This window comes from Anser cygnoides, chromosome 5 (assembly GCF_040182565.1).
Source record: "Anser cygnoides isolate HZ-2024a breed goose chromosome 5, Taihu_goose_T2T_genome, whole genome shotgun sequence".
Taxonomy (NCBI): domain Eukaryota; kingdom Metazoa; phylum Chordata; class Aves; order Anseriformes; family Anatidae; genus Anser; species Anser cygnoides.
In genome coordinates this window covers 66321579-66341168 of record NC_089877.1, presented here as the reverse complement: position 1 = coordinate 66341168, position 19590 = coordinate 66321579, and the positions used below count along the sequence as shown (strand labels likewise).

The window sequence follows — 19590 nt, the reverse complement described above, 5'->3', positions numbered from 1 at the left end:
TAGACATGGTTAAATAATGCATGTAAGTCAATCATGTTCTTGCAATTACCACTCAGGAGATGTGGAAGATCATCTACGCAGGCAATAGTCTAAGTCTCACAAGTCCTAGGAGGAGTGGTTGAGGGAGCTGGGGTTGTTTAGCTTGGAGAAAAGGAGGTTCAGGGGAGACCTTATTGTACAATTACCTAAAGGAGGTTGTAATGAGACGGAGATCAGACTCTTCTCCCAAGCACCAAGTGATAAGACAAGGGGAAATGGCCTCAAGGTGCACCAGGGGAGGTTTAGGTTGGGTATTAGGAGAAATTTCTTTACTGACAAGGTTGCGTGGCACTGGGACAGGCTGTTTGGGGAAGAGGTTGAGTCACCATCCCTGGAAGTCTTCAAGAAACACGTAAATGGACACTTAGTTGCAGGGGTTAGTGGTAGACTAAAGTCCACCACCGTGGCTTGTTCTCCCTCAGCCACAAGGTGCTAAGGCCGAACACAGCCGCGCTGCTCAGCGGCAGTGAGGCAGCAGCCCCCGAGACATGGGCACCTCGGCGGGGCTGGGGGTGTGGGGGGCAAGTGCACCTTCCCAGCAAGGTGAAGCAGTGCCCATCAGCATGTTCGATCTGCTGTGGCTCACCCTGCTCTCAGGCAGAAATCCAGACAACGACCTCAATAATCTCTGTGAAACCTGCAGCCATTTGTGTGATTTGTGTGTGTGTGATGGAGCTACCTGGCCGGGCATTTAGTTATAGTATTTGACTCCTTGCTTCACCAAACCAAACATGAGGTGATGTCTGCTTCATAGCCAAACAGAACAGCAAATATTTTCTGTAAAGAAAGTCTATTAGCTACAGAGGTTACATTTCAAATATAGACAACAGAATTCTCGCATGGCCCAGGATCTGGACAAAATAACTGATTTCTCTATGCAAAATTGTCCTTTTCTTTTTTTAATCTGTCACAGGTATCTAGAGCATTTTTGTCTCTTATCAATTAACTTCAAGCTAAAAAAGATGAAAGAAATAAAATGAATATTACAGATTTGAAAAGAATAAAAGGACCATCTCCAGAGTGTTGTGAGCTTTATCTGATTTTTTCTAAATAATTCCAGCTCTCTATATATCATGTTATTTTCCTTTGTAGCCCACTTTTCTAATGCTAAGAAAAATGTAACACCACCACCCCCAACTACTCATCGTTAGGTTTGTTATCTAAACCAGCATAAATAATTCAAATACATTTTTCATAAACTTTTTTTGTTCGTTTAGGGGAAAAAAAAAAACATTGTTTTTCTCCTGATATTGACCCAAAACCTCAGCCACTCAGCTGTTTTCTTCAAAACCTTCAGAAAGCAAGTGTAGGAGTTACCACCTGTGGTGCGCTCGCTGCCCACCCCCCCACTTCAGGGTCCTGCCTGGCTCCTGCGAGCCCCGGCGGCTGCTGCTGTTGGTGTGGCTGCAGGGAGCTGCCACGCGTTCCCTTTGCTTGTGTGCTTTCAGGGGGCAGGCTGCTCTGCGGGAAGCTCGTTCTCTTCTTTTGCTGCGGGTGTGATTGAGCTCAGTCTGATACTGGACAACCATGTGGTGATCTGTAGAGGCAGCTGGGCTGATGGTCCCGCACCACTGCAAGAAGCAGCATTGCATTGCTCTAATACAGCTATTTTTAGATATATATATATTTTTTTTCAGAGATGTGGTTTTGGCCTTTCTTTTCCCAAGGAAAGGCTTTGCTTCCCAGGCAGAGACCCCATTTCTCACTGCAGGCCCAGGTCTCAGACCCGGCTGTGGGGCAGTTGGGTCCCCAAGCAGCACGGTGACGCAGCCGGGCCAGGCTCTGCTAACAGCTAACCGGCTTCCTCCCGGTCCGTAATCACTTTCCATCTCTCTTACTTCTAACCTTTTCTTAAATGACAATGTTTCTTTAGCCAAGGTATTAATTTCCAGCTCCCGAAAAGCCTCGTCTGTGTGACTTGTATGTGTCCCACCGCTCCTGACAATCTGCTGCCATTCTGTTGGAGAAAAATGCTGCTTTTTAATCTGACAGTCCATAAACGAAGCAGTTATGTGTCAAATAGCATCTTTTGACAAACTCGCTGGATGAAAGACTTCTTCCTTTTGTGTGACATTTCACTATGTTTTTTTCTTCAATATTTCTGACATTTTTTCCATTACTATGATGAAGTTCTACAGCAAAAGTAAAGAAAAAAAACATCTTAAGAGTTTGCTCTTCTGATGAAAAGAAGGGAAAGGGAATGCGATGAAAATTACAGTAAAAATAGCTAACTTTGTAATAGGCAGGTGGAAGATATGGGGCTGAGAATTAGTGCATATGCAAATGCGATAAATATGAATGCTGGAAGTTTAAGGTTAGCTATACAATGGGATAGTCTGAAAAACTAGCATACTAAAATCACAATACTTACAATATTTTCTGAAAGGGGATCTGTGTGGTATTATGTGGCTCACTGCCTGACGTTTTTCAACAGAAGGCCAACTCTGGGCTATAGCATGGCATTTAGAAATGCAGATATTTAAACAGTCTATGTATAACATATATGTGTACAGACACGTTATGCAAGTATAACAGGACGGCATAACAGGTAGGTTTAGATCAGACATTAGGAAGAAATCCTTCCCTCTGTGGGCGGTGAGGCCCTGGCGCAGGCTGCCCCGAGGAGCTGTGGCTGCCCCATCCCTGGGGGTGCCCAAGGCCAGGCTGGATGGGGCTGGGGGCAGGGGGCCCTGCCCATGGCAGGGGGCTGGAACTAGGGGGATCTATAGTTGCAACCCAAACCATTCTATAAAAAAGTATCTACAAAAGACTGGTGGAAAACTCCTGTTTGCTTTCGTTGCTCACAATCTTGCCGTTGCCCAGCACACTCTGAGTTTGCATTCTACCTGCGGGTCGCTTTGCTTCTGTGCTATGGCCAGTGCAGGGCAAACCTTGCTCCTGTCGGCTCTGACCAGGCTGCTAGAGCTCTCAGCTCCTCTGCCTTTACACGTGTTCTCCTTGGAGGTAGGAGAACTTCTTTTTGGTTTACCTTTATTTTTTTTAACAATGTGCCTGGTGAATGTGAATTAAAAAATGTCTGCTGGGACTTTGCTCTGTGGTGCCAGTTGTTTGCCTGGGGACTCACCCGCAGCAGGGTACCTGGAGTGGGCAGCAGCCGCACCGTGGCCCTGTCCGGCACGCAGGGTTACCTACCTTATATCTGGAGCAGGGCAGGCAAAAACACCAGAGGAAAAACTGGGTCAGTCCTACCAAGTTAGTATACAAGAATGAAAGGAGTCCCACACCACTGCAGAGGCAAGTGACTATCTATTGATTGTGGTTTCTCACTCGGCAGGGCACCGAGACGGGCACAGAGAACTCTCTGGACTGCAGCAATTATTTAAAATAAATGCTCCGGGCTCCGGGTTCGACCAGCACTGCCCGGCGCTGCGCTGGGCGTGCGGTGCCTGAGGCGTGCAGGCCGTACAGGCTCAGCTTCCTCCCAGCCAAGATCAGGGCTGGGGAAGTAAAATCCATGATAAACAACAAAAACCTCAGTAGTCCAGGAACACTGGAGTGAATAAAACCCGCTTTGCTCTGCGAGGCATTTCCAGCTAAGTCGCTGCAGCCCACGGCTGCGCGGGGGTACTGCGGCTGCACAGGCCCGGCCCCGGCTGCCGGCAGCCTCCCTCTGCGCAAATGCTGCACTGCTGACTTTTCAAAGCGCCTTTTACTTTCTCCATACATTTCTTTTTCTTTCTCTTCAGTCTTACTCAGACTCGAGAGGAAATAAATTTCTAGGTTGTTTGGCCATTTCCACTTCTGAAAATACAGCTTTGTAGTTTCCTCCAGTGATTGGTAAAGATTTCCCAAAGCGTCTAGGATTCGTCTCCAGAGAAGAGACCACTGAGCACTCAGTTCCTTATATATAGTTCTATAAAAAGCTATATAAAATTGTTTTGTTTGAATTATACCTGCTGAATATCTACTGCCAGTATCCAGATGATGGAGGAGCAGGCTTCTTTCATGTCGAATAACTCAGATGAGGACTGGCAAATAAATCTCACAATTTTTTGGTTAAACTGATATTTAAAATGATCAGTTATGCAAATTAATCTATGGAGTTTTCAGATGTACTCAGCTGCAGAAAAAGAGAAGTATGTTCCTGTGGTTAAGCATCTTCCTAAGCGTATATTCAGTTAAATCCCACCCATTGTATTTGAATTTCTGCAAAATAATTGAGATACAATTTGTTATCTGGATTAGTACCAAACCTCCAGTGTTACACATTTTGCAAATACAAAAAGAGCACTGTCACTCCCAGAGGATCACAGTGTGAAAAAGGACTGGTATCTCTAACTCCACTCAAAATATTTTTAAAAGGCTTCTACATAGGTAAGAACTTAAGAAGAAATAGTACATATGCTTCATATAAACGTACTGGTTTTAAAGTGATTAGTCAGACACAACCTCTACCACATATATCGCTCGGTTTGATCATATCTCTGTCTTTAGGCACCTGAACTTATCACTTCTCAGTCATCACGGGCTTCCCAGTAAGAAGGCATTTAGGCAGAGTCACAGACGGGTTGAGGCTGGAAGGCGCCTCTGGAGATGATGTAGTCCAACCCCCCAGTTCAGCAGGCTTGGTCTCTTATATTTTGGACTCAGCTCCCTGAGATTTTTACTTCCACGACTGTTTTTTCTTTTGCATTTGGGGAAAAAAAAACAAGCTATAAACCAGGAGAAAATATAATGCTAAATTGTAAAGCCAACCTAGCGTGTGTTTTGAGATATCCTGCATTCTCTCCAGTCATATTCTGTTATGATTATTTTTAATATCCAATTAGGGAATATATCCCGAAAATATATTCTGATAGAAAAAAAAAAAACTTTTAATTCTGTAGATAAATTCTTTTTTATTTTATTCCTACTTTTATTGAAATACTCTCTAGACATATTTTCTTTTGTAATGCAATGCAGTATGACCCCGGGGTTACATTTTTTTATCACTGTTAGTTTTAAATATATGTCTTAAAGTTTCTAACAGGAATGTAAGAGTGAATTATGTTATGTAACCAGACCTCTTTTGGTAGTGAAATATTAAACGCATGTATTAGCAGAAAATTGACCATTTAATTATTATTTATTTATTTATTAAAAACCTTCTTGTTCACGTATGCATGCGGACACATACATGCACAAATATACAAATACATATATATGCACTTCTATTTGATTTCTCTTTTTTTCCCTTGAAACTAAAACCCATCTCACGTGATGCCCGGTGACTCAAGCCAGCTGACTTTTGACAGCGTGCTGATTTTCTTGCTTATAACATTATTTCCTTCCAATTTCCTCAAAACAGGTCAGGATCTGTGTCAGACACTGAATTCCCCATGTAAGCCGTGAGTGGCTGGGGTCCAGGCTCCTCGGCAGCTCTTCAAGGGAGTGACTGCTGCAGAGCTTCCCTCTGCCCCCTCCGAGGCGAGCCGTGTGTTAATGCTGGCCACAGGACTCCACGTGCTGCCCTTTCCTCTGTTCTCATCGCTAACCTTTACGCTCTATGCATACCACTTCCCAGGAATCCCAGCAGAGCTAATCTCAATGATCACTTCAGATGTATTGATTACAAAGGCTTTTTGTGTTCCCAAAATTTTGATTAACAAGAAAGTAAAAATAAGAAGTTATTTTCTCTATAAATTTATCTCGTTTTTATTGACCCTGATTATTTATTGATCCTTCCACGTGTACAGCTGTGTCCATAGCCATGGAAGCACCCTCTTGTTCTTGGCTCTCATGGCTCATAATTCTTCTCATGTGTTCATCAGCATTTATTTAAATGATTGTCTTTCCTGGACTGGTTGCTTTCTGCTGCATTGTGTCATGGAAGATATCACTAGAAAGACACTTAAAGAATTATACCCAACCAAGCCAGGGACAATATTATCTCTTCAGTTTGATAATGATCAGAAAGTAATGAGCAATTACTGTTGCAGGAGTCTTTTTTTTTTTTTTTCCCCTGACTTGCCTGTATTTCCTTGCGCCCCACGCCCCCAGCTTCCCTCTGCCACCGCCCCTTCTGTGGGCATGCAGGTGGCCCCAGCAGCTCGGCCTTTGAAAGGCAGCGTCTGACAAAAGCAAGCTTCAGATCTTCATAAAATGCAGTTTTGTTGAAACTCAGCCATCAAAATATTGTAAATTCCATGGGGAGTTTATTGTGCAGAGAGAGAATTACAACAGCCCGGCAATGGCAGAACAACCAGTGATGGTACTTTGGGAACAGATTCTTCCCGTTCTTGCCTTCACTTTAATATCTGGTTTGCAATTTTATTTTTTATAATGCCATAAATTTGAATACAGAACTTAAAACTGAAATCAAAACACACCTTTCCTTTTTTTACACAGAATTTTTACTCACAGATTTTTCTTTTAAATTTGGGGGCTTGATTCACAGAAGGAAAAAAAATAAGCATTTTTGGCATTTTACTGTCCTCCGTTAAAAAGAATAGCTGTTGTCCATGCCGCTGTGCCGAATTGCACAAGCATTATGGCAAAACTCAAACACAAAAGCCAGCAACCAGCCCTGGCGGGTCCCTGTGGGGAGGGGGCTCTCCGTGGGCAGGGGGGTCCCCGTGGGCAGGGGGTCCCCAGTGGGCATGGGGGGGTCCCCATGGGCAGGGGGTCCCCGTGGGCAGGGGGTCCCCATGTGTGGGCAGGGGGTCCCCGTGGGCAGGGGGTCCCCATGGGCAGGGGGTCCCCGTGGCTGTGGGCCCGTCTGCCTGTGGTGGGACAGGCCGCCCGACGCCGTGGCAGGGCCCAGCTCACCTTGCTGTGCCCGAGGAGAGGCAGCGGGGCTCCCGTCCGCTGGTGGGGAGGGGGGCGCGCCACAGGGGCTGCCACCAGCTCTGCACCACTCAGGGGGATGGGGGATTCTGAGCAAGGGCAGCTTATTTTTTCCACGTTGCTTGAAACGTTCAAGATTCGAGCCATGTATATTCATGCCAGAACATACCAGTTGATTCCTGAGCGAGCATAAACCCACAGAACTACCTCCTAAAGTGGATGTGAAGCAATTTGCCAGTTGTCCGTGTGGCAACTGACAGCACTGTAAATCCATCTGCGTTCCCAGAATCACCCTTTTAACCTAGCAAACATGTTCATCTGTATCCTTCTGTATAAACATCTCACTTTTTTTTTCCCATGTTTATTATTATTATTTATTTTTCAAGTACTTCAGCAATTAGGGTCTGTTAAGTTTTGCCTGAAGAAAGAAGAAGACAACTTCTTTGTCTAAAGAAGTTTTAAAGAAATTGTGTGTGTCAGGTAAGGAAAACTGTATCTGAAACATCCGAATTTTGGAAAGGGGAAACAGAAAAAGTGCAAAGCAGAATTACAAAGTGATTTGGGCCTTTCATACCATCTTGTGACAAACACGGGGATGTCTGGTTCATTTGTACCAACAGCAAGTTAAAGTGACCACCTTTGCAAGGTAAATAATTACCCGCGGTGCTACGTGCAGGTGTGAGAGACCAGGCCTTTATTTCCAGCAAGCAAGGCCGTGTCTCTCCAGGTCAGTAAGGTTTGCCAGGATCCCGGGCACCACAGGGTCTGTGTGGCAGCCAGCTGCGTGCAGCAGTGCTCTTGTTAACTCGTGCCTTGGCCGCACTATTACTGAAATCTTATGGCGCTGCAAAAGCTGTGCAGTAGCAAGTGATGGGACGTTTAAAAGCCTGGATCACATGCAGCTGCTTCTGAAAGAGCACAGACTGCAGTGTTTGCAGAAATTAATCCCTGCTTCAAAGTGCTTTCACCTTACTGTGCCGCACAAGTTTAATGTTGCTCTCCTGCAAGGTGGCATTTCAAACGATACACATAAAATTAAACAGCTAAAATCTGAGATCTGAGATTTGCTGTAATGCGCATCCAGAATAATTTAACACTAGAGACTGGAGAATATTAAAGTTTTTTTTTTTTTTTGGTCAACATTGGATTGATTTAAATATTTTGAATATGTTTAATGGTATTTAAATTATTTTTTGCACAGACTTAACGGCTCTAATAAGATAAGAAAATTTTGAAGAACTTATATACAAGAATAATTTATAGGGCTGCCTTATTCTGCGATGCACAGTAAATCACTGTGATTGGATGGAAATGATGTTTAAAACTGTTCTACTTGGGGACTGTTATAACAATGCAAACTACTTTTGAAGGACAGTAGGTGAATTTAATTCAGTTTATATCACCACATTCATGATTTAAAGTTCCTAAATGGCAAAAAACAAATTTATTTTTTCTACCAGGAGAATATTTTAAATCACCTTAAATACCAGAAGAGATTTATTCCAGTTTATGGGATCCCATAATTAGCACCATAGAATACAGAAAATGTTCCTGGATAACATCACCAGTTCCCAGGGATAGGTCAAATGAATGCAATTTCTGTCTTTTTTTTTTTGTCCCGCTGTCACCACGAGCACTGGGGCTACTGACCCCCCTTTTCCAGAAGCTGGAAGCTGATAAGAGAGACAAAACTACCAGTGCAGTGCATCTGAGATATGTCAAGGAATATAATAAGATAGGTAGATAGGTCAAATTTCCTTTTTTTTTTTTTCTTTCTTTCTCTTTTTTAATTAATTTTCATTTGTGTTTTGTCCCCCTTACGGAAAATCAAGGCTGCGCTTGGTGGGAATGGGATAGCCCATTGCTCCCGGTGTCTCCTGGGCTGTCTCTTCTTTTCCTGACTTCAGCACCATGGTTTCACACCCCCGACAAGGGCTCTTCTCATCCCCCCTGACAGCGGTCCTGCTGCGCCCTGCAGGAACCGCCACGCGTCCGGCCCCACTGCCTCTGCCTTGGCCCCATCAGCTCTGCTCTGCAGGGCTCTGGGGGGCTCTGGGGGGCTCTGAAGGGCTCTGGGGGGCTCTGGGGGGCTCTGCGGGGCTCTGCGGGGCTCTGGGGGGCTCTGAAGGGCTCTGCTCTGGGGGGCTCTGCGGGGCTCTGTGGGGCTCTGGGGGGCTCTGAAGGGTTCTGTGGGGCTCTGCGGGGCTCTGGGGGGCTCTGAAGGGCTCTGCGGGGCTCTGCTCTGGGGGGCTCTGTGGGGCTCTGAAGGGCTCTGGGGGGCTCTGGGGGGCTCTGCTCTGAAGGGCTCTGGGGGGCTCTGGGGGCTCCCTCCCCAGGACCCTGCACCCCTGCTGCCGGAGGTGGGGCTGCAGTACTGGGCTGTGGGCACGCAGCCCACCCCATGAGCAGCAGTGTGAGGGGACTCCTGGAAAATGGCAATTACAGGAGCGCATTTCACATCTCCTCCTGCTGTGTGACCTGCTGCCATTAAAAATAACTTAAAAAAATTTAGTTACCTCTCTGTTCAAACAAGCAGTATGTGCCTGTTATACAGGGGGGACAACAGACTGAGTCACTGTAAAAGTATGTCTCTCAAAAAGAGCACTAAATTTTGATTACAGCCATCAGAAGATCAAGAACAGTCCACTGTTACTGTCTCTCAAAAACTGTGCTTTACACCTGCTTTGACTATCACTTGAATGCAATGCCCCAGTGCTTTCAGAGAGAAACCTTTACAGAGATTTAGGGGACTTCATTCCAGCAGGAGACTGCACAAGAACAAATTCAAAATTCGTATTCAAAATTAGAAACACATTTTTAACAGCGTGGTTGATCAAACACAGAACAAACTGCTTTGGAAGTGGTGGAGAATCTGCCCATTGGCATCACTAAATCAGGACAGATTGTTTTTAAGATGATATGCTTGATCTAAACACAACCTGTCAAGTGTGATACAGGGCAAGTGCTGAAATCAAATACCCTGTCACACAGCGAAGGTCGTATAAGCTGAGATAACAGCTCCTTCCTACAGGACATGAAGGCAGAAGACAGCGCAGCTGCTCCTGCATGACAGAGTTCCCTGTATTATGAGTCACGTCGCTTCCACCCCATCTCAAGACTTGGGGTCTGTTTTTTTTTTTTTTGGGGGGGGGGGGGTGTTTTATTTTCCACTAACATTTTGGAGGGGTTGGCAGGAGAAATGGCTCCACTGACCAGCTGCTAGCAAAAGGATGCAGAAATCACGCTGTAAAATCAGGAGACAGCGGCAGTATAAAGCCGACACAATGGCTGCTGCAAGACTTGCTGGCAAACTCTTGTGATGCTCAGGTGTCACACGAAGTGTCCCGGGCTCCGGCCAGAACCCAGAAGAGCCCCTGGGCTCCACTGCCTGCGTGGTGCAAAGCCTGCCAAGAGAAACCACAGCACCCCAGGGAGCAGCAGTCTCACGGCTTCTGCTACAGAGAGGGAACTGTCGGCTTAAGCAAGGGCGGGGTAAAATCCTGTCCCGGCTGTACCTCCTCCCAGCCCGACGAAGTAGCAGACTGCAGTTAGCCAGTTAGCTCTTTGGAAGACATCTTCTTGGGTGCAGCAGTGCAGTGGAGGAAAAGGGAAGCAAAGCAGACAGGCTCCAGCTGTACGGGGCGGGGGGTGGGGGGGGCAAACGAGACAGGTTCTTGGGTCCCAGGTGCTGCTTGTGGCTGGGACCCGCAGCTGGGTTTCTGCAGCATGCAGGATCCATCCCAGCCCACTGCCCCATGCAGCAGCTGCGTAACTACGTTGATATTTTGGCATTGTAAGATTTTTTTTTTTTTTTTTTTTTTTTCTGAAGCAAATCTCCCACTTCTGTTGTTACCTGCTTCTTACATGTTATGATATTAGGATTTGCATTTACAGGTTCGTGCTCTTCTTAATTGTGTATGCAGTCTTCCAAGTGTCTTAACAGAGGGGCGCCTTCTAGATAAAATAATTATAATCAAATAAAAATAAATACTCATTACCTAAATAGCATATACAACAAATAGAACCTTTCCATTTAAAGGCTAAGTGACAAGCTTAATGATGAATGATATAGACTAATTACAGGTTTCATAACTCATTAGCATCAAAATGCAAAAATGCTTTAAGGCAAGATAAATTGGTCAGTGTAGCCCTGCAGTTGCTTGTCCCAGCTAGCCTGCCGATCAATGGCAGATGCAAAGGCAATAGCAGATTTGTGCTTTTTCTGTCCTATAAACAGTATTTCTGAAGGCACAACTGCTGGCATCACTGCACCGGTGATGCTGGAGGCTGCCCCCGGTGCCCTGCGAGCAGCGTGCTCTGGCTGGGGGGAGCAGCCCATCCTGCCTGCAGATGTGCTCCCTCCTGCTAGTGCCCATCCATTGCTGCAGCTTCTTTCATGCAGGCAGTGCACACAGCATCCACCCTGAATTATTGATGGGACTGCTTTATCATTTGGACATCTTCTCAACAGGGTGCAAGGTCAAGCCGATAAAATCACTGCACAGCAGCACCACAGCCTGCCTCACAACTCGTCTTGTGGATGGTGAGCTGTAGATACTCAGTGCTGTCAAATCTGCTCAATACTGAGAAAAGAGAGCAGAAATACGCTGCTAACTTTATTCCATCACTTTTGGGCCATGTAGGAAAGCCTCAGGGTAGTTTGGATGTGTTATTGGGTTTGTTTGTTTGCTTTTAATTGCTATTTTATTTTATTATTTTATTTTACTTTATTTTACTTATGTGCAGGAGACCTACAAACAGACATATCAGCATGGAAGATTCAAGGGAGCGTTGAAGCAGTAGAGAAATTCCCTGTCGGTGTAGCTGCAGCCCTGCAGAGCACACAGGGCAGCACAGCCGGAGCAGCCGGGGCTCGTGCTGAGCAGCACCATGAGTGGAAATTCCAGAATGGGCTCACAGCAGGCAAGGTTACTGCCCCAAGTTATTGCTGGCTGTGGGCTGCAGGATCATCCCACAGAACTTTATGGGTAAAACCACTGTGAAGGTCTGCAGGAGACACAGAAAATCATCCATCTGTAGCAGACTGGGGTAACCTCCTGTCAACCCCACCTGGAAGGATGCTCCTTCAACTGCCGCTTGGCCAACTGTGACATCGCCAAACCGCTCCACACAGATGAGTCAGGACAAATGACAAGAGCAAACTTTTGAATTCTATAGTGCTTTCATTCAGCTGATGAAAATCTCTTGCATAATGTGAAGATAAACTTGGAACTTCATGGAGAGATTTGTCTGGCTAAGAGACATCCTACCAATTGGGAGATGTTGTATTTGGGAGAGAAAATGTTGCATGAAACCTATCACGCCTGTGGCAAGTGTCAAATGTGATGTGCACGGGGACAGTCCTTTCTGTCCTGCTTTATGTGGTATTGTTAGACAAGTATGTAGATATGCTTAGCTGAGAGGGATTCTGAAGTGTCCAATGAAAGCTGCTTATGGTCCTGAAGCCTCTACACCCACTGAGCCCCTGACTGTGGGCATTAACTCCTCCTCTGCCCACTCCAGCACTGTCTTTCTCGGCTGTGAGGACTGATAAAACAGTGACACAGTACTTGGATGTAGATTTACTACCTACTTCACTTCCTACAGTGACTCTGTCCTTAGGACATACTGCCATTTAAAACAAAAACAAAATACAACACAGATTAAAAAAAATAATAATTAAACTCAAAATAAAGAAGAAACATAATACAGAGCCACTGCCTACTATGTCCCAATTTTAGTTTTATTTATAGGAGATGCTGTTGTTAAATTAAACCTTCAGATAATTCACATTGAAAGGCAAGTCTTATGGAAACATTAATTGCTTACTGTTATAGCTTATTTTTATCATGTTGTCTTGTTACTCTAATTTGTTAGGCAATATCCGTAAAGCTTTGATAGCAATGAGGCACAAATCCTAAATTTCTACAGCATATGTGGAAGTGCTGTCTCAGAAAGCCTGTAGCATGTTGCAGGTACAATCAGGCAGAGGGGAGCTGCACTGGAGAGCTCTGCAGTTCTGCTTTGATTTAAAACGAGTGGAGAGGACATTTCTGAGCCACAGCACATGGAAACATTTCAGATCTTCTTCTCTCTTCATTTAGAGTTTAACTTTTTGAAATACAATTTTGAGCTTTTTTTGGGGGGGGCAGTGGGGGGAGGGGGGGGGGACGGACGGACAGGGAGGGAGGGCAGGGAATAGCACTCGTGGCTTTTTTTGAACTTTCCAGGGCCAAGCTGTGAGACGGGCGGGCGGTGTGTCCAGCTGTGGTGGCAGTTGATGACTTGTTGTACACGGCCCGTGGGCCCCAAGCTGTCCTCCCCCTGCAGCCCTGCCCTGAGCGGGCCCCAGGCCGCGGGCATGGACGGGCCCTCAGTGCCCGGCTCCCTGCGCCGAGCTGCCAGGCCGCAGGTGACGGGGCTGGCAGCGGCACAACTAGCGGGGCCAAAACATGACGAGGGTGATGGGAGGACGCCACAGAGAGTGTTTGGAGCATGGCACAGGAAGCGTGTTGTCAGGGAGGAGGGACACGGGGCAGGCTCCTCCTGCCCTGAGGCTGCTGGCGTCGTGTGCTCTGCCGGGCCTGGGGAGCGCCTGGAGGCCTGCGAGGTGCGGCTCCTGCTGCTGCGAGGGCAGCGCTCGCTGCTCTGCTCAGGAGGGAGAAAGCTTCCGAAAGCAAAAGCTCCCTTAAATGATTTAACCTTCGAGTGCTTCTGGGGTGTGCTGCTGCTGCACTGTGTACTTCTCTAGGGAGCAGCAGGCAGAGAAGCTGCAGCCGGGAGTGGTGCCAGACTGGCCAAAATGGAAAGAGAAAATCTTTCCCTTGTTTGCCAAATGAAATAAAATATAAAATAAAATAACCTAGCCCCCTCAGACTATGAAAGCTTTGAGCCTGTGGGCCTTGTGAACAGAGACATCTTGCATCAGTTTAATGGGTTGCCGAATAACCACTGTGAGATGAGTGATTGAAATTCTCTGTAACATATATAGAGATATCTAGAGATAAAACAGCCTTAAAAACGTGGGGGAAAAAACAACAAAAGCAAAGTAGTTGAATGGAATTTGCTCATGACAGCTGCTCAGTGCTACACTAACTGCTCACTACTGATGATGTATGCTTCAGCACATGATTGTGTTTCTTCAACCCTATTTCTAAGATGCAGCAAAAATAACATAAGAGAATACTCATTAGCCACAAAAACCCTTGTTTGCATGCAGATATGGATAAGCATTTGCATATAAATAATCCATTCCTCAGACTTTTCTGGGAAGAGAGACCTAGTTTTATTGGTGTTTGTGACTACTGCATAGGAAGAGACATGGTCAGGCTGAAATGCAGCAGCTGTCTGGGCTGAACAGATGTTCAGGAAAACCGCTCTGCAGTGTGACCAACTCTAGCAATTAAACAGAGCATTTGGACCTTGGGAAGATGCAGACAACTTAAAGTATTCCATGCTGCATCTCAGTATTTGATGTCTGCCTCCTTTCAAAGCTGTATCAGTCAGAAAATATGCTTGCAGCCTAAACCTAAGTCCTTGTGCATGACTGATAAAGCACTTCTTATTTAAGAATTTTCTTTTCCAAAAGAAAACAGGAAGGTTGACTCCTTATTGTTTTTTAATACCTAAAAAGCACTCTGATTTTTTTTTGTTTTTGTTTTTGCTAAAGATTCAGAGAATGTTGATTTCTTTTCATACTGACGCAATAATGACATACATGATACAATGATTAATCAGTCTTCTAGCTACCATTCACTTCCCTTGATATGTAAGCTGGGTAGCAAATAGCTGCAACAAATTTAGAAAGGATGAATCTATTTAGCCCTAGTGGAGTCATTTCACTGTTCAGCGCCACTTTTTTTTGTGTGGTAAGCTTCATTTTCTATTGACTCCTAGCCAATGGAGAGCTGATACATATGACCATCTTTTAAACACCATTAACATGATGATGTAACAAACTTAGAGAAGCCCATTAATTCAAATATACCTAATCAAAAAGTCATGCAAACTAAATTAGATATACAGTTAGAGCAAGGGATACCATCTGTTCAAACTTTCTAAGGGCTAAAGTAACTGAGATGAAGCCAATTTCAGTAGGCAATAATAAAATTATGCTGCAGAATTACAGGCTCTATGTCTCACAGTTTATTCCCCTTTCCTTAAATTATTATCCTAAATCATATGAATATAGTTACCTTCATCTATACATTACCTGATCTGCCTTCTTTTTGACTATTAAATGTAACAACCTTTGTCAGTGAAATGTAGAACAGAAGTCTTATAGCTGCTGAAATGGAGTAAGAAAATGTCTCATTAATTTCCTGACAGCAGTAATTTCAAATATTTTATATGCTTTCTCTAAATGGTCACCACTTGTTCAATACAAGCAAAATAGACATAAATTGTACATCGGACCCTTGCATATAATGTATCCAGTGCTGCTGTGTTTATGGATGTGACACTTTGGCACAAATGTTATGAGCCTTATATTGATAAGCACCACATTTGCCCCAACAAAGGAAACGCTTGAGAAATTCCTAAGTCAAAAAACTGTTTCCTGTTAAAACAGTTCACTGTTTCAGACTTACAAAAAGTCATTGGAATAGCCCACACCTGGAGAGCAGCACCGCACCCCTGGAACCATGCTGAGCTGCAAAACACTGCCCGTGGAAGGGCGGCTCCTGCAGCAAGGGGAGGCATCTCGGCTGCACCTGCGTTTTGCACTAGTGGGGGCACTGAACATCCCTGCCTCAGCCAGTGTTCAAGCACTCCCCTCTTGAAGACAGAAGAGCATCTCTGAGCCAATTTTGGCTGAGCAAGTTCTCTTTCATGGCACTGGGACAATGAGGTGGCTGCAGCTGGAGGGTTTGGGATGTGGGCTTTCATGGGCACTGACATACATGGGGTGGTGGTGCACTGCTCATCCTCATCTCCTTGCCTGCTGAATTAATGCACCAATTAATGATAAGGGTGTTTTCTCAAAAATCCATTTTCTTCTTGGAAATTAAATAACAGGGTAGAAGCCCAGTCCTGCTCTATGTAATACTGGGATAAAGGCTGGTTCCCTGATACAGCTCCCTGGTCTGGGCTTGGTGTCTCGCTCTAGCACTGCTGCAAACACCTCAGGCATGTTTTGGGATTCAAATCAAACCAAAGGAAAAGACCAGCAGACAGCATGAATGCAGCTGTTTGGTTTTGAAGGGTGAGAGGTTTTAAAGGTATGGACATCGGCCATGGCATGCCAGCTCATGCCAGAGGACAGTCCAGGGACATTGGATTTGAGAGGGCAAGCACAGGCGTTGTGTCCAGAATCGGCTGTGCACTTCCTTGAAAACACTGTGATTACTCAGGCTGGTGCAGGTCGTGCATTTCTGGATAAGGAGATCTGTAGTAAGGAGCTATTTAGGCTCAGGAGCAGGCAGCAGCCTTACATGTGTAGAACTCTAAACACTATAGCAAGCCGGTACATGTGGAGTGAGGAGGCCAGAGAGCCCTAGAGTCCAGTAAAATAAATTCATTGATATAATAATATAGTCATAATATAATGTTCATTATATAATATTCATTAATATCCATTAATATCCATCAATATCATAATATATTCATTATATTATAATAATTTGCTAATGTGATAATAATAATATAATCAACAAATAATAATAATATCACAACAATAAAATATACAAGCATTTATAGCATTGAGTCAATATGCACGTTCTGTTTAAACTGGGTTTAGCAATGTTGGCCTCATTTAAAATAATTTGATTAAAATAATACCTTTCTGGGAAAATGACAACAAAGTCATAAAACATGCCACAGAGCAGGGACAGACTGCCGTTAGGAACCTGAGCTCAGTCGCTGGCCGGGGCAGGCTGCCCAGGTGACATTCACCCAGACAGGGCTGTGCTCCCAGGGGGATGCTCCCAGGAGTGCCCGCGGGCTTTGTCCCAGCAGCCGCCCCAATACAGGCAGTTTGCCCAGGTGCCCACTGCTGCGCCCCAGAAACAAGGACACGTGGGGACCCACACGGCTGTTCTGATGCATTTACATCACATGGCAAAGGTCAGGGAAATAAATGGTGTTTCTAAAAGATGCTATATACCAGTGAAATGGCCCTGCTGCTGGCCGAAGAGACTGTGGATGTGCTGCGAACAGAGGAATTGCATGGACATAAGGGGCGAGGGCAAACAGCCAGCAGCTGCAGCGCGATGGGCATCACCCGTGCCTTGCAGCACCCAGCGTGCAGCTGCTGGGCTCGCCGCCGGCCCCAGGGCGGGGGCTTTCCCTGCGCTGAAGCCTCCAGCCAAGGCTGCGGCTCTGATAAAAGCGTGCAGAGGGAAACTTCTTTCAGACGTGAAAAGGAAACAAAGAGAAATGGTGAGCTCATATTCTTTTCGATTTCTTTCCATCCTACTGTATTCCCGTTGGTATTTACATTTCTGCCAAATAATGAGATTCTTTCTTATTTTTTTCTTTCATCTACTCACGTATTTTTTTCCTGGTATTGGCTCAATTGTACTTTCTTTAAAGTTAGAAAAAAAAATAAGAAAGAAATAGGAAAAAAAAAAAAAACTATGACAAAAATCCCTTGAGTTATTTCTTTCACTGAACTTCGAAAAAGAAAGGAAAGGAGAAATCACACTTCAAAAGCTGGAGGGATAGCATTCATTTCTGAGTCTAGGAATACCTGAATAAAGAAGAAACTTTTCAGAGAGACTGATTTTACTACTGAGCTCGTGATTTTCGGAACCAGCTGTTTAATAAAAAAAAAAACACGACGTGTATCACAGATGTGTTAGTATTAATTCTGTGCAGAACCAGTTTACAAAAATAGATGAAGTTTCACAGGACTCAGCTGAGGTTAAACACCTAACAATTCATCCCTTTCCCTCTGTCAATATGCCAGGGAAAACTCCGGAAAAGGCCTGGTCCCGTTCCCTGAGCGCAGCCGGTGCAGACTGCTCCTTTCCACAGGGTGCGCGTCCTGCACTGACCGAACCCAGCCCTTCTCTGCCGGGGAGCTTGTCCGCCTTGCTTTTTCCCAGCCCTTTTATTCACTTTGCCTACAGTAAACCGCAGTGACACTACGTCGACACGTGTTGAATTCCGCACCGGGCTCTCTGCGTTTGACTGTCTCTTTCGTTCTCAGTGGGCGTGCTGATGGCCTGGGCAGGCCAGGAGGCGCACGGAGCTCCCCGCAAACCCTGGGGCCCGGGCAGGCGGCCTGGCACCAGCCGGCCCCCACACAGCCCTACCCCAGGGGCAGGGCCACTGCATCCAGCCCTGGGGTGCTGCAGGGTCTTGTTTCTCAACATCCTCAGTGCTGGCACCTCAGCCCCACTGACCAGCGTGTCCCGGCTCGTGGTTTGAGACTGTAATGGACGAAATCATTACTTAATTCTGGTATCCACGTGTCTTGTTCTTCACAGGCCTCTCCTCTAAGACCTCGATTTCAGTTTTTGGATTGGACGGGGAAATTTGCATTGTAGAATGGCATCTGAGAGAACTGATTATTGCTACATAAATTAAACTAATTGCAGGCGGAACGGGTGAGTTGGAAAGCAAAAGCATGCTACAAAGGAAAGAACTGGAAAGAAGATATAAGGAGAAAAAATATGAGGTTTTTGTGTGTGTGTATTATTTTTGGTTTTGCGTGTTATTTCATGTTATGGATTTTACCTCTAATGTCTAATTAATCCTTATAGCTCATCCTAAACGAACACAAAAAAGGATAGCCATTTATGGCTCCAGTCATGGTAACTACTTCAAAATGCTACATCAAACTTAATTAATTCTATATATTTCTGCATGCTTCAGAGTCATCTTTTGCTGTTATTAACTTATTTTGAAGCGTATATAATCAAAACCGTTTAATCTTGCTTCCTCTGCTTCACCTGTAGGCTCAGCAGTCACATTTCTCAACAGCTAACTCAGAAGTCGGATGGACTGGGGTGGCAGTGAGCCTGGGCAACAATTCCTTCCCCACTTAAATGTGTCAAGCTTAAAAAGCTTAAATAGTATTAAGAAGAAGAGGACAACAAACATTTAGAATGAACATTGAAACAGATATCACCATAAAAATAAAGCATTTCAATTATTATTTATTTGCTTTTCATTTTTTTTCTCAGTCTAAAGGCTCTAACACGTTCATTACAATTCCACAAATGCTGTGATTAATCTAAATGTGTTTTCACTCTTTAAATATTTGGCCAGCTCTGCTTTCGGTCAGCTGTACTCCGCAGCAGCACTACAACTGCTGCTGGAAGTCAGGCTCCTGGCTCCTGAATGCTCACCCCGCCCAGCAGCATGGTGCACACTGCTGTGGTAATTACCCCTGGTAATTAATGACATTAATGAATGCCCTCTACATGGGGTTATGTCCAGTGCTAGTAGCAATGCAGTTGGAGGGAGGCGGGTGGGTTTTGGACACTCTTTAGCACGTTTTTCCCCCCAGAAGGTGCTCGACTCGTGGGAGCACTGTGCGAGCAGCGATGCATGCACCTGGCTGCCCCAAGCATCCCCTGCGCCCTGCGGGTGGGACTCTGCCTCGCACACCCTTCTCCTGCCTCGGTGGCTTTATGGGTGCTTCATGTGGTTCAGGGAAGGCAGCCAAGTCACCATCCCGAGAGATCTTCAAAAAGCATGTAGATGTAGTGCTTCGTGACATGTTTAATGGTGGACTTAGCGGTGCTAGGTTAAATGGGACCGCAAATGAACGATGGGTTATATTTTCTTTCCCAATCCCATCCTGGAGGGCTGAGCACA

General features: G+C 45.3%; 2 long non-coding RNA genes across 2 annotated transcripts; one reads left to right on the top strand and one right to left on the bottom strand.

Annotated features, from left to right (window-relative positions):
• Positions 1–564: 564 nt before the first annotated feature.
• On the bottom strand, positions 565–3320 carry LOC106049944 (uncharacterized). The gene is made up of 3 exons (XR_001214602.3): positions 3193–3320; positions 1878–1996; positions 565–1610 (listed from the first exon to the last, which is right to left on the bottom strand). It is a non-coding gene; the product is annotated as an uncharacterized lncRNA (long non-coding RNA).
• Positions 3321–16472: 13152 nt separating this feature from the next.
• On the top strand, positions 16473–19198 carry LOC106049945 (uncharacterized). The gene is made up of 3 exons (XR_001214603.3): positions 16473–17202; positions 18255–18374; positions 18726–19198. It is a non-coding gene; the product is annotated as an uncharacterized lncRNA (long non-coding RNA).
• Positions 19199–19590: the final 392 nt, after the last annotated feature.